At 33.9% G+C, this 16,236-nt stretch overlaps 1 protein-coding gene across 1 annotated transcript in view; it reads left to right on the top strand.

The window, feature by feature from the left end:
- Galntl6 (polypeptide N-acetylgalactosaminyltransferase like 6) overlaps positions 1–16,236 on the top strand; it is a 1,053,895-nt gene that overhangs the window by 288,630 nt on the left and 749,029 nt on the right. The gene's annotated exons all lie outside the window — the stretch shown is intronic.

Below are 16,236 nucleotides of genomic sequence, written 5' to 3'. Positions count from 1 at the left end.
ACTCACACTCAGGCTAATTAGGAAAGTTAATAGTACTTTTTTTTTTTGGTGGTTCCAAACCTTGTGTGATTTCTATGCTGTTTGTTTTTAACAATTACATTTGTTATCAGAGGTAGAATATTTCACCTTCAATATACGTTTATGTGCTTTTTCAAAAAAAATGTATCAAAGACCCTTATTTTAAAGCCCTAGGTATGGTTTGGTGACTTAAACACATAAGACTCTACCATCCTAACACTCGTTTTTAATCTATTAAGCTTTCTTTTAATATTGTTTGTTACTATTTATTAATATTTGTTAACAGTTCTTTTTATTTAATTACTTGAACCTTGGACTCATAACTCCCAAAAGACTTATGCCAATTTATTAAATCAAAATAGGTAAAATCTCTAAAAATTATTACATTTAATTATTCTTGTTAATTTGCATATTGAAAATTACTTAAACTTTCAGAAGTTAAGTGGTTTAGAAAAAGAAGAAATGTTTTACATTTTGGACCTCTTTTGTCAAATGAGTTCATAAAATTCAATAATCTAGGAATATAGGTTCTGTATTTTCTAAAACCTTATTAAACTAATCTCATATAAAATAACAAGGTCTTTACATATGTCTTATTTAGTTTCTTTAATGAAAATGTATATTGACACACTAAAGGAACAATGCAGCCCCAGTTCTCTGCTGTTTCAGTAAGACTGGCATTGAAGTAGTGAGCCACACGCATTTTGTTAAACAGTTCTTAAAAATTTATGTTAATGCTGTACAGAATTTAATAACTACACATAGCATATCAAAAATATACAAAACATTAATTTATGAATTAGAGTATTTTATTATTTAAAAATTATGTGTTGAGTTGGAAGAAGGGTACTGACATATTTATTTAACATAGCATTGCCACCAATTTCTCTGGATAAAAAAAAAACTGTGAGTCACAGTATAGCAAGGTTATGATAAAATTAAAGTCACGGGTATGTACAGCATTTATTGTATAACAATCTAATATCTTTGTAAATGTCAACTAAATTAACTCTTAAAAATCTTTGTGGTGATAGATAGCATTATTTGGTTTTGAGGCAAGTATATTATATCTTAGAAAGGTTAAGCTATTTTGTCAGTACTGACAATTAGCATTGGCATGCACAGGATTCAAACCCAGAAAAGCTGTATCCAAATTATACACTCACCCCTCTTGTGTTCCACTCACAATCTTTGATCTCTGCATCACCGGTATGTTCTCAAAAAATATATCTATTCAATTGACTAACAAATGCATAAGAACAGAAAATTGAATCAAATAATAAGACCTTACAATGTCAAAACACAAAATGACTTTAGTTTATCTGGCAAGACATTTAGCTGGATTGCTGTCTATCAAGTACCACTGACATTAAAATTATAATGAATAAAAAAATAACAGTGTATTGTGGCAGAAATTATCTTCCTTTATCAAAAAATATAATAGAAATCTGACCATGTCCTTTTGAAATTCTGAAAAAAAATCAAATGAACAGTAACTGTGTCAGGTTTCTGTTCCAATTAGGTACCCTTTATTACAACCTTACTCACAAGTGTAGTGTGATTAATCCTTGCCCCTTATGTAAATTAAGTTAGCCTTAGGGCAACAAAGAAAAATGGATCATGAAGTGCAGCTTTGAGGCCTTAAGGTCAAGACTGAGTCTGTGTGGAATAACAGCAAAAAGAGAAAAGTGTATCCACAGTGTCTGGGTAGAAATGGCTTAGGCACAAGCAAAACTATATCCACTTTCTCAGATTTATCTGAAAATGTGAAGTCAAAACTTTATTAGCCTCTAGAAAATAGAAATGATTTCTAAACTACTTCATTTTTTCCTTTTCTTTTATTATATATTTTTTCATGTCATGTATTTTTCATTGGTTATTTATTTACATCTTAAATGTTATCTCCATTTCAGTTTTTGCTCCACAAGCCCACATTCCATCCTCTCTCTCCCTCACAAGACCCTTCCACCCTCTCCTTCCCTTGATTATTTTGTTCCCCCTTCCAATTAGGACTGAAGTGTCTACTATTTGGTCTACCTTCCTCTTGCACTTCATGTGGTCCATGAGTTGTATTGTGGGTAATCCGTGCTCTTTGCCTAATATCCACTTATCAATGAGTATATACCATGTGTGTTCTTCTTTTAGGGTGAAAGGTTCTATAAATATCTGTTAAATCCATTTGGCTTATAACTTCTGTTAGTTTCACTGTGTCTCTGTTTACTTTCTGTTTCCATGATCTGTCCATTGATGAGAGTGGGGTGTTGAAGTCTCCCACTCTTTATTTACATTTCAAATATTATTCCTTTTCCCAGTTTCCCCTCCAGAACTTCCCTATCCCATCTCCCTCCCCCTGTTTCTATGAGAGTGCTCCCCCACCCACATACCTACTCCCAACTCCCTGCCCTGGCATTCCAGTAAGCTGGGGCATTGAGCTTTCACAGGACAAAGGGCCTCTACTCCCATTGATGCCCAACAAGGCCATCCTCTGCTACATATGAGGCTGAAGTCATGGGTTGCTTCATGTGTATACCTTGGTTAATAGTTTAGTCCCTGGGAGGTCTGGGGATTCTGGTTGGTTGATATTGTTGTTCTTCCTATGGGGTTGCAAACCCCTTCAGCTCTTTCAGTTCTTTCTCTAACTCCTCCTTGTGGACCCTGAGCTTAGTCCAATGGTTGGCTGTGAACATCTGCCTCTGTATTTGTCAGACTCTGGCACAGCCTGTCAGGAGACAGCTATATCAGGCTCCTGTAAGCAAGCACTTGGCATCTATAATAATGCCTGAGTTTGGTGACTGTGTATGGTGTGGATCCCCAGATGGGACAGTCTTGGGATAGCCTTTCCTTCAGTCTCTGCTCTACGTTTTGTCTCTGCAATTCCTCCTGTGAGTATATTGTTTCCCCTTCTAAGAAGAACTGAAGCATTCACACTTTGGTCTTCCTTCTTGAGCTTCAAGTGGTCTGTGAATTGTTTCTGGATATTCTGAACTTTTGGGCTAATATTCACTTATCAGTGAGTATATACCATGTGTGTTCTTTTGTGACTGAGTTACCTCACTCAACATGATATTTTCTACTTCCACCCATTTGCCTAATAATTTCATAAATTCATTGTTTTTAATAGCTAAGTAATACTCCATTGTGTAAATGTACCACATTTTCTGTATCCATTCCTATGTTGAAGGATATATGGGTTCTTTCCAGCTTCTGGGTACCACAAAAAAGGCAGCTGTGAACATAGTAGACCATGTGTCCTTGTTATATGTTGGAGCATCTTCTGGGTATATGCCCAGGAGTGGTATAGCTGGTAAATTTTCTGAGGAACCTCCAGACTGATTCCTAGAGTGGTTGTACCAGCTTGCAATAACACCAGCAATGGAGGAGTGCTCCTCTTTCCTCCCTTTCCACATCCTCACTAACATCTGCTGTCACCTGAGTTTTTGATCTTAGCCATTCTAACTGCTATGAGGTGGAATCTAAGGGTTGTTTTGATTTTCCCCAATGACTAAAGATGCTGAACATTTCTTTAGGTGCTTCTCGGCCATCTGATATTTCTCACTTGAGTATTCTTGTACCTCATTTTTAATACGATATTTGATTCTGTGGAGTCTACCTTCTTGAGTTTTTTGTGTATATTGACTATTAGCCCTCTATCGGATGTAGGATTGGCAAAGATCTTTTCCCAATCTGTTGGTTGGCATCTATTAACAGTGTCCTTTGTCATATAGAAGCTTTGCAATTGCTTCCTTTATATTTCCACAGACTACAGAGAAAGGCAAGCAAAATATAAAGACAAAACATGTCAATGTGATATATGTTCTGGGACTCAATATATCACCCATTAGATGACATGATGACAAAATTGCAATAACTTAGCTTGATAATGCTAAGTATAATCAAACTGATTTAATGTCTAGTGTATAGTTACTTTGAATAAAATGAACTTATGCCAAAGTATAAAGCAAGATTATTATTCTTTTAATATATTTTAATACATTGTTAGTGTTTTAAAAATTGACTGATAAACTACAGCACATAATGAATGTCACTGTGTGTACAAGAGGAGATGGAGCTCAAAATCTTGTTATATGCCAGTTGAGAATGAAGACAAATAAAATAATAAAAAAATGAAATAAACAATTACGTTGAATCCAAATGAAGCCAAGTTGTTTGAACAGAGATTGAGGGGAAAAAGAGTTCATAGCGAGAAAAATAATGCCTGTTTTTTTTTTCTTTATTCCTAAAATTAAACAGTGGCTAACAGGACTAATAATAATAACATATACTTATATGTATATTTATTGAACCAAATAGGCTAAACAATATTAATATGTTCAAAATAAAAATCACAAGTGTGCTCCATGAAACACTGTTAACAGAAAAAAATCATATTATTCTATATTTTTCATAATCTTTAGATGTAATCATTTTAAAATAGAGATAGTTTCTACAGTATTATATATCTTCTACATTGTTGTACATGACATATTTCTGCTTATATACTATATCACAGAGTATTATAATCTGAATAGTTCTTTGATAACCTAAAAGAGAATGATTGCTCTAATAATACATGCAAATAAAAACAGAAGCAAAGTATGTATGTAAGATTTTTGCACACACTCATGGTACTATAATATGATGTTCTGTGCAATTATACATTCAGACTAATATTTTTCAAAGGTCTACTTTCATGCTATAGAATATGATGAAAGAACAAATAAATCTAAGAAATACTATTTCCTCCAGTATATTGTTGGTGATTGCAATCAGCATTTTACAACCAGAGTATAATTACATAATATCAAATGTTTCCTCAGATTCTCTAGAATATCTCTGTGAAGATCTGTGAGCATCTACCCCCATTGAATATAAATTTTATCTTTATGATCATTTGGAATCTGAACCACACAGTTGGTGCTAAACTGCAGCAGAATTAAACTCCAATGTAAGTTGTCTGATGTGCTATTTTAAGGGGCAAAATTACCCAAATATTACTCATGCAAATGAGTCATTCATTTGAAACATTTATTCTGGATGCATGTCTAGAATTCTAAGATATGAGACAACACAATGAAGTTAGAGTATTTGCCTGGTTTTTCTTCTTGACCAAAAAAAAAAATATTTTGATGGATAAGAAAGTGGAAGAAGAAAGGGAAGCAGAGAGACAGCTAAAAGTGAGGGACATTTGAAGAGTAGCATGCAAATATAATACAGAAGAAACTTTCTAAAATATATACAAATATGTAAGTATTCCAAATGAAATCACCAAATAATGGGGGACAAAATGTCTCAACTGGACATCTCTTGCAATCAAATGAAACTTCTAATACCAGAATTGAACTGTATCTAATTCAGTAGTTGGTGCAAAGGGTCACATGGGAATCCCTAAACAACACAGTCTGTTGCCAACATAATAGGCTGCTCTCCACAAACTGACAGCAAGTGTACATTGTTGAACACAACACCTATACAACTCATTGAATTTGGAGAGGTTGAGTTGGTGCCTATGAAGAGCCTTCACCCCAAGGTTTTAGTGTCTTTACCCCTAGGATTTACTGTCTACTTGTTACCCAAAGAGAAAAATAAACACCACAACATTCACAATCCCTTTGGTCTACAATGCTGTCATATCTGCAAGACATGGTAGATCAATGGCGGCACAAAGCTTGTGACATTAACCAACCAATAAGCCCCAGTTAAATGTTGTCCTGGTAAGAGTTGCCTTGGTCATGGTATTTGTTCACAGCAGTAAAACCCTAATGGATACAGGGACCTTTCTTTAATGGATTTAGATTGTATTAGAATACTTATTTTAATGGATATTGAATAAGTATTTCTGAATCTATTGTCTCAACATTCAACTCATTCTTAAAAGGTCACTCTTTTTTCTTAATTCAACTTAGAATGATAAAGGGGATAACATAATTTATTACTATCTTCCTGCTTAAAATGAATGCAACTATGTATCTTCATATTAAAATATATTTCAGTGGTAAAGGATAATATACGTAAGGTAAAACTTTACCTCTGCCCACTTAGGGTAGTCAAGACTAGCCATGAAAATTACATAGGTTAACAAGAAAAAGCATAACATTGTAAACATTATATAAGAAAAGAGCCTTGCAAAGGAAATGAAGATTAAAATGACAGTGTATAAATCCTTTAACATTAACTTGCACAAAGGGGAATAATAGTAAATTATGTAGAATGGCTAAAAGATTGTATTTATTATTTCTGACCCTAGCATGTTTATGCAGAATTCTTTTGAATATAAATCCTGGTTGAAAATTATTCCTGAGCTGGGCATGGTGGTGCACGCCTTTAATCCCAGCACTCAGGAGGCAGAGGCAGGAGAATTTCTTAAGTAGGGAACATTTATTTTCATATTAATTCTCATTGCATAAAATATAAATTTTATTAATCAGATTAAGTAGTTCAATTTTATTATTATCCTAATATTTCTATTCTCTTAAAATTTCTCATTAAACTATTAGCTCATCCTTCAGAATATAAATCTTAATTTTTAGTTTCTTAATATATTTACTTCATTATGTAGACTTAGGTTTCTAAACAGAAACATATTTACAGTTAAAATGCTATCAGAGTTATGCAAAATTTTTAGGGCTCTTAGTATTTTTCAGATGAAAAATAACACTGTGCTGAAACCATGATCTTGAATCTGATTGCAGAATTTGTTCATGGTAATTTATTCAATTGACTCTTTTATTTATGAGCTCATCCCTGTTGGGCTTCGGTGTACATAAATTCTGAAAGGTTGTATAAAGTACATAATGTGTATTGCATTTTTTCAGTAGACCAGTTTAGTCTTCAGGAAATTGTGTTTCCATCCTGTTCGTGAGATGCCAATTCTATCACTTGGTGCTGTTAGTCATAAACAGTTTATGTTTTCTAAAAAGATATGTTGTATAAACTTTCAGCAATAATTTATGGAGAAATGAACATCTCCAGCTTGTTTGAAAATAGACTGTAAAGCACAATAAATGCCTGTCAACTAAGTACATAAAAATTGCACTGGGTGGGTCTCTGGGAAACAATGCTGGTCCCTAGAGTGATGTCAGACAGTAACTACAGGAGATGTTTCTGCAGACCAGCCAGAAAACAACCAAGGAAACTGTCTTACACACCTGAATCAGCAACATTTTCTCTGTGTTGCTGTAACTTAAAAAGAGACCTAATCTATATGGATAGTGCCAACATGGTCGGTCATTGTAATTTCAACTCTAAATTATAATGAATTCACCCTCAAGATCATAATCTACAGCTTTAAAGCAATGTTACTATGTAAAAGTGTAACTAAAGCTGATAATGTATATTCTTTTGAAAAATATTAATTTTATCAGTATCCCAAAAAAACCTGAATGCTTGCTAGATATTTCCTAAAACGTATATTTAAATTGGCTGTTAAGATTATTTTTTTCTGACATGATAGAATATAATCTCTTCTTGTTTTTTAATTAGGTATTTTCTTTAATTACATTTCAAATATTATCCCTTTCCTTGTTTCTCCTCTGAAAACTCCCTATGCTACCTCCATACCCCCGATCACCAACCCATCCACTCCTGCTTCCCTGTCTTGGCATTCCCATATGCTGTGGCATAGCTCCTTCACAGGACCAAGGGCCTCTCTCTTCTTTACCTTCTATAGTTTCTTGGAGCCCCTTCAACAGTATCCCACAACCCTCTATGTAATCTGAGGGTACATCCTTACTGCTGATTTTTTTTTCATTGCCATCATTCATTTTCAATACATTTTATAAATGCACTGTCATTTCCATGCCCTGGTTACCTAGGAAATCTTCACACCAGCACCTCATTTCTCTCCTAGAGATCAGATCAATAATCTACTGAACATACCTCTCCTTTCCTCTTAATTTCCTCTGCATTATTTAACAGATGCTCCTTGCTTAGATGGCTTGTGAACAGGCTTGCTGGCAGAAGGAATTCTTTGCTGGTTTCCATGAATCAGACAGACTCCACTTTCCTGATTTTCCCAAATTCCCTTCTATATGTCAGACCATTGAAATTTAAAATGCACGCACATATTTTTTAACCATAGAATCTGCAAAGTACATTAAATGGGCCCATATTTCACTTTGAAAATTCCCTGAATTATACCACAGACTGAAACATAATATCCTTTGATTCCAAATTATAATTGCTTGTGTCAGACAAGATTTGGTCATTTATTTACCTAGTAAATATGAAAACATAAGAGATTTATGATAAAAACATTGAACAATCTTAAGGTAAAAATAAAATTTTCAATAGAAAACATATCAACTGTTTGCCTTTCATAGCTGAAATCTACTTGTAAAATATATTAAAATCTTGAAATAAAATGTAAACACAGATATTTAAATATATTTATTCCAGCTAGATAAATCTCTATTTTCACATCCTGATGTATTGTATTAAAATTATAGATAATTTTTCATAATACACAAATGAGGCATATAATATATCTAGTTATCTATATAAAAAGTAAATGTATGTAGTTTTATACATCACACTTTCTTTATGTTTTATCTTTTTTCTTTTAATTTTTATTAGATATTTTCTTTATTTACATTTCAAATATTATCTGCTTTCCTAGTTTCCCCTACAAAATTCCCTATCCACTCCCCCTATAAAGGAAGACCTATTAGAATTACACCAAACTTCTTACTAGAGACTATGAAAGCCAGAAGATCCTGGACAGATGTCATACAGACCTTAAGAGAATACGAATGCCAGCCCAGGCTACTATACCCAGCAAAATTCCCAATTACCATAGACAGAGAAACCAAAGTATTTCATTATGTTATATGGCTTTAGGATCAGCTAGCCACATCATGAGGAGGAGTGTTTTGGGCTTTAGCCAGTTGTTTGTAAAGAAAGAAAAGTGAGTCCAACTGTGACTTGAAGTAATTAGTCTGTGATACAGAGACCTTAAAAATTCAGGGATTTTATATCAGAATGTTTTGAATACTGTTTACCAATGTTAACTTCTCTGAAAATGCCAAGAGAAGTTGTTAAAGAACATAGCAATTCAGTAAGTCTGTCTGCAGTCTCAAAGATATTTTTATCCAACTAGTTTCCATGCAATGCTTTCTCTTAGGTGTGCACTATATTTCAGTAGCATGACTCAGAAAATAACCATTGAGGGGAAAGTATGAAGCTCTCTGAACTTATGAGTGATATCTTTGTTGTTGTTGTTGTTAAAAAACAAGCCTTATGTATCATTTTAGTTCTCAGAAATAGGGAAGAGCTAAATGCTTTCCTCTACTCAAGTCTGTGACTATCTAGTCCTTCCTAACACTTCTAAGCCCTTTTATCCTCCTCCATCTCTCCATACTCCCCTTCCTCATTCCTGTGTGTCTTCCTTCTTCCCCTTTTACTTCTTATTCTTTGGCAGTAATAGAGATTAAACACACACATGCTACTGAAGCATAGAACTGCACCCTCTCTTAATGAGCAATAAAATAACAAAATAGGCACTATACAATCCCTGAATTCTTGCTGAGTTTTCAATGAGTATTTACTTTGATGATTCCATGAGGGATTCGTATTCACACTCACATCTGAAATTCTGAATGAAAAGACATTTGCCATTGAAGAGTTGACTTTAAAATAAGAATGGGAAAAAAGCTAAAAATGAAATCTCCAATAATGCAACTTGTTAAAAACCATACTGAAGATGAAATCAAATAAATGGACTAGGCTACCAGAGATTACAATGCAAGGCAGGATAATGAGTGAGATAGTCAAAGCACCTTAACTTGATTATTTATAGAATGTATATCAAAAACACACAGGAAATATTCTTCAGTTTATAGTTATAGCTCATATTTTCTTCAATGCTGTGCTAATCTTTTTTACCATTGTTAAAATTGTATTATAAAATAATAAAGATGATAGGACATTGATATCTTGAAGACGTTTTGATCAACGCTAATCCAGGAATAAAATATTCTAACTTTTTATTTTATTTAGACTTATTACTTATTGTCTAATTACCCAGAAAGATAGAAGATCTAATTTAGATGCCCCCATGGAAAGCAGCCATTTTTAAAATGCTGAAATTAGTTTGTATTATATAAAAATGACTATTATTAATATTCTGTTGATAATGATGTATTTATTCTAGAAGATTGTGCCACTTTACCATGGTGTTGTTTATTATTTGCTAGATATTGTCCCCACAGAAAGAGAGGTTGATCCATTTGTGAATTTAATCATCTTGTTCAATATAAAACATATGGTAATACATTTGCAGTAAGTGAATTTAGATGCAGCAAATGTTGACAGAAAGCTCCTGAGAATACTTTACTACCCAGAAATTAAATATAATCATCCGACAATGCTTGCAGACTCATCAAAGAACAATGGTCTGCCACCAGACCTCAGGACCTGCCAAAGCAGCTTTGCCAAGAGATCTCAGGCTGCCAAGTAGATGAAAATGAAAATTCTAAAGAATAGACTGCACCTAATTTTAGGAGATCATTTTTAATTTCTTTTTTCTTTGCAGTAGCAATTACATTGCTGGATTTTTGTTTGTTTTATTTTATTTATCTTATTTCACATTCACTTCAGAGTGCTATGTAACTACTGGGGAGCTATTTGTCTTAACTTACTTAGTAAATAATTTCAAACTAAATTTTACATGAAAGGTCAATGAGATCAAAAGGTATTCATTTGTCAATGCTTAATAATGAAGTCCTATAAAGTTTCTACTTTTGCTACATTTGATATGACCTTCTGATTCATAATTTCCTTTTTAGTGAGATGATTTTGTTCTCAAAATATATCTTAAAGTCACAACACATTAAATGAATACACTTTCTCTAATATTTTCAGTACTAATAACAGACATGCATGTTTCTACATATAAAACAAAGAGGACAGATCTCTGCGGGTGCTGATCACCGAGTGCACATGACACAGAAGGCTGTTGATCCTCAGTGGGATAATCCAATGATGCAAGATTTTGCAGAAAACATTTTTAAAATGTTTTTTGATCTGTAGTTCAGTGAGTGTTTTATATATTTTGGAGTAACTATTTTAATTTGAATGTCTGTGTTTTCCCACACAAAGTATGCTTAATAATATGATCCTCAACATTATGATACTAGGAGGTGGTATCTCACAATAGGTAACTAGACCATGAAGAGGTCGTATCCTCATAAAACAAATGGAAGGAAATGAGGGCGCCTGAACTGTATACAATGAGAAACATATGTGCAAGAGCAAGCTATGGATTAGAAGTGGGACCTCATCAAACTCAATGGTCCACATCCCAGGCTCCAAACTTCGAGAGGAAAATTTCTGTTTATGGTCTATTTTGCTTAGGGCATATTATTAAAGTAATCTAATATTTTATCATAATAGCCTGAAAAGACTAAGACAACACATGGGACTTTATTTCTCCAATATGTTGTCCATCGTTTTTAATACTGTGGATTTAAGGAAATAACAACATTCTAAAAAGTTGGCTAATATTAATAATTATGAGTGTAGTGGTTTTCATGGTATGATAAATTTGATTTCCTTTCATCTTTGTCACACTCAACTGATAACTAACAAGAGAAATATGAACAAATAAGTGATTATCTCTATTATAGAAAATACCAACATGCATGAGACACATATCATTTGATTTGTTACTGAAAAAGTAAAAATGGGAAAGCAGAGAGTAGGAGAAGGGGGGGAAGGGAGAGAAAAACAAGTGAAATGAGAGAGAAAGAGAATCACAATTGTCTAAAGAGTTATTGAAGCATTTAATTAAAAAAATCAGGTATCCTCTTTGAAAAGATGAGTTAAAAAGAAAAATAGGCACAGATTGCAGTGACAGAGACCATAAGACTCATGACACTGTGTCCCATAACACTCCTTTCCAGCCTGTGGCTTCTTATTTTGTTGAAATCACAAATTTTCCACTCACTGAGCTTATTCATGACTGAATTTCCATTTTGAAATGTAAAAAGAGAATAGACACCCTTCGACTTTTATCTTCAGACAATGTATCTAAAGGAAGGTGGAACATTATCTCAGGTTCAGGATGTGCAGTGTATCTAAGCTGATGAGTTACTAGGAATTTCAGGATTCTTGTTAGTGACACTGGTGATGACTCTACCATTGCCATTATTTCTCTGAACATTTTGTCTTTCCTGTACCTACCATTCACTTATGACTTCCTGCATCTGTCTTTTCTATTTGAAAGGAAGCCTAGATTAATGGTGTCATTTTTGTTAGTAAGCCATGGTGTACCTAAGCATGGCATTTTATTGTTATTGAACTCTTCTTCTAAATACAAAGTTGGAAATTATTTTATAAAAAACAATTTACCTCAAGATACTTATTTTCTGATAATTGGCTGTGGGCAGTATACATATTCTTACAGTTATTAACTTTCACTATTATGTAACTTTTTGCATTCAAATTGCTTTTGATTGCTATGAAAAATATTTACAAGTATACAAACAATATTTCATTTTCTGCCATGACTTTATAATATCATCATTAAAAGTTTCTTACTTGAAAGTGTCCAAATCTAACTTATCCTTATACCTGGCTTATATCCCTGCAAAAGACATTTAGTATGATTTCAAATGTCTGATATGATTAAAGAGTTACATCGACATGGTATCAAATACAAACCTCTGTTTGCTAGTTCTTTTCCTCGGGTACACAAATTAATTGATCATATTGTGGCCTTTTCAGCATGTTGTTTTGCTAGTAAATGATTCATGGTGCATGGCTACCACAGAGAACAACAAACTTTCACCAGAAACAGATGGAGGAATGATCTTAGCCGTTTGTGGAAAGCTCAGCTCCATCCAGGAAAAACTGAAGTTCATTGAAAATTGACCTCACTGTGCTGCTGGCCAGATTTGATTCACCTCAGGAGCACAGTTATGCTGAGGATGTAATCAGCATGAGCAGATGGCCCTCTCTAGGGTCATGTTCCCAGGCAATTAAAAATCTGTTGCTAAGACATAGCTATCAGAAATTTTGATATCTCAATGTGAAAGAATATTTTTATCATTGGTTATTGAGAAGGTAAGCCTGTAACCTCTTTTTTTTTTTTAAATCCCTTATACCTTCATAGAAGACAGCCTTTTTTTAAGGCAAGTGTGCTTGTTCTTTTTCTGTTAGGAAATTCCTTAACACACACACACATACACACATAGAAAGCCATTGCTTTACATCATAAGCTAAACTAATCAGGCTTCCCTTTTTGTGCTGAATTACTTTTCTGCATCATATATTTTCCCTGGAATATTCAGATTATATTTACATTTTTTGAAGGTAACAATGCTGTCTCTGATTTTTCTAGCCCAAATCAATTTTATGCTAGTTCCCTATAATTTATTTAAATATGGCAATGTTGACAATTTGTTCAGTAATAATACACCATAAAACAAATACTTAATTCGGAGTCTCTAATCCACTTAGACACTTCCTCTATTTTCATGATCATGATCAGAGTTTTATGAGACAGATGCCACACCAAACAGCCAAGTTAACAGGAACTATTTATGTGATACAATTTATGAAGTTCAATTTATGCCATGTAGATAACTTCAGTAGATGACATAGTGTGCCAAACAGGTAATTCAATATTTTATGAACACTTTTTATCAATAAAACATTTTTCTCTCAAAGGTTTGGAATTAGCTTCATGCATTGTCATGAACATGCCTGTGATTAGGAAGGAATATTTTCAGAAACATAAATAACCATCTGAATACAAATGCAATTATTTCCTAACTTTCACATAAGGACTAGAGTATGACAAATAAAAAAGTTTATTATCCAGTTCTCATTAATGTAGAGACATTTGTGGGAGCTCTTGCAGACACAGATTTTATTAAGCACCTGTCAGGGACAGCTTAGCTAATATGGTATGTTTGTGAAGGCTAGATTAAGGTATAGCTTCAGGAACTTCGTAGTCCTGTCTTGGAGAATGATTTAGCAAGATCATATGACCAAGAAAAAAATCATAATTCATGACTTGGAAAAGATATCTTTGTGCTCTGCAAAACTTCTATTAATTGTGTGGAGCAGTTATTGCTTTTATTCACCTTAGGCATTCATGAGTTAATGGTAAATGGAAACAAGGAAAGCCTGTGTTAATCATATAGAGTTATATTATATAAACATATACATAAATATTAAAATTAAGTACAGAGTAATAATACGTATTAAGATGAAATTACAAATGTTTACAGATGCTTTGGCTGTATGTGGAGGATATTGCTGGAGAAATCCTGTTTAGAGAGGTGAATTTGAAGTCAACATTACAAACCTGACTAGTAGTTACACAGTAGAGTATAAAGGGATGAATTTTCTAGAAAGAAGGAAGAATCTGTTATAACCTTTAGGCCGAAAACGTTTCCTAGTATTTCAGGAAGTAAAATAGTACTTCGGTGCCTGAAGCACAATGAGAAAGTAGTCCCTTTTATGGTTTTATTAAGCCGGGTCCAAATCAGGCTGAGTCATGTGAAAGCTGTTAACAATATTAGATTTAATTCCTAATCCCCCAGGAGAACACTGAAGGTTTTTGAGGGAGAAAGTAATTGGATCATGCATGCACCGAGGTAAATTCATTCTGACGTCTATGTGAAAACCAGATTTGAAGAAGGAAATCTTCTCTGATTCAGTGATGTCTTGCTTTAATAATGTCAATGAGGCTGATGATGATTTCCTTAGGAAGTTGGTTGGGTGAGTGACAGATTTTAGGAATTAAAACTATTGATCTTGGAGATGGACTGGGAGAAATCAAGGTGGCCATCCCCATTTTGGTTTACTGAACACAATAAGAATACACTGATCCTTTAAAGGAAAAGAAAGTTCTAAGTATTTACAGAATACCTAAACAAACCCACATTTCTAAGACTTTATAAATTTAATCGTGAATATGAAGTGTACAAATGAGAAAAAACAAACTTAGTATTTTAAATTTCTAATGGAAGAATAAGTTTTAATCTTAATTGTTCTTTTGTGGAGATTTTTTTTTTACCTACAATCAAGGATGTATCAACTAGAGTTTGTATATAGAAATATGGTACTAGGTAGATGGGTCTGATTAGAGAAACAAGTTGAATGAATTCTTAATTCAGTTTATCAAATTTCAAGAAAAGACATGGATAAATGTATCCCAGAAAGAGCAGTAAGTCAATCCAGAATGAAATGCTTAAAATGTATTACTCTGAGAGGGTTAGAAAAAAATCTGAATAGTTGGGGTGTGTGAAAGTGTTCATTGGGTAGACACATTGACTGGTCAGTTTACTGAGATTGATCCTTGGGTCATGCATGACAGAAGAAGAAAACTGACTCCCACAAGTTATCCTTTAATCTCCACTTGTCAGCAAACACACACACACACACACACACACAAATTAATTAATTAATTACAAGGTAAAGACAAAACAAAAGGAGAATCACAGCCACTAAGATGCCTCAGCGAGAATAAATGATGCCTGGATTCAAATCTGATGATCTGGACCTACAAGGGGGAAGGAGAGAATCAATTCCCAAGACATGTCTTCTGACCTTCACCTACATGCTAGACCACATAGGCAAAACCACACAGGTATCTATATACAAACACAGATAAACAAAAATTTTCTATTACTGTTTTTTGTTGTTGTTGTTACAGTCCAATCTTTGCCCCCATCATAATTTACCCTTCCACAGTTCCTCATTCCATTCCTCTTTCCCCGTGTCTCCAAGAAGATGCCCTCCCACACCAGATCTCCCCACTCCTTGGAGCCTCAAGTCTCAAGAGCATTAAGTACTTCTCCTTTCACTGAACCCAGACCAAGAAGTCCTCTGCTGAATCTGTGTTGGGGGCCTCAGACCAGCTCTTGTATGCTACCTGGTTGGTGGCTCAGTGTCTGAGAGATCTTGGGATTGGGCTTATTTGAGACTGGTGGTCTTCCTATGGGGTTTCCCTCCTCCTCAGATTCTTCCAGGCATTTGGTATTTAAAGCATAGGGGTCCTCAGCTTCTGCCCATAGGTTAGGTCTAAGTATCTGCATCTGTTGCAGTCAACTGCTTGTTGGGCCTCTCAGAAAACAGACATGCTAGACTCCTAAAACACAATTAACTCATGTAAAATATTTATACTTTATTAATTCATTTTTTAATTTTTAATATTTTATTATTCATTTTTCTCAATTACATTTCCAATGCTATCCCAAAAGTCCCCCATAC

The sequence above is a fragment of the Mus caroli genome, chromosome 8 (genome assembly GCF_900094665.2).
Source record: "Mus caroli chromosome 8, CAROLI_EIJ_v1.1, whole genome shotgun sequence".
NCBI classification, from domain to species: domain Eukaryota; kingdom Metazoa; phylum Chordata; class Mammalia; order Rodentia; family Muridae; genus Mus; species Mus caroli.
This window is presented reverse-complemented; position numbering and strand designations above follow the sequence as displayed.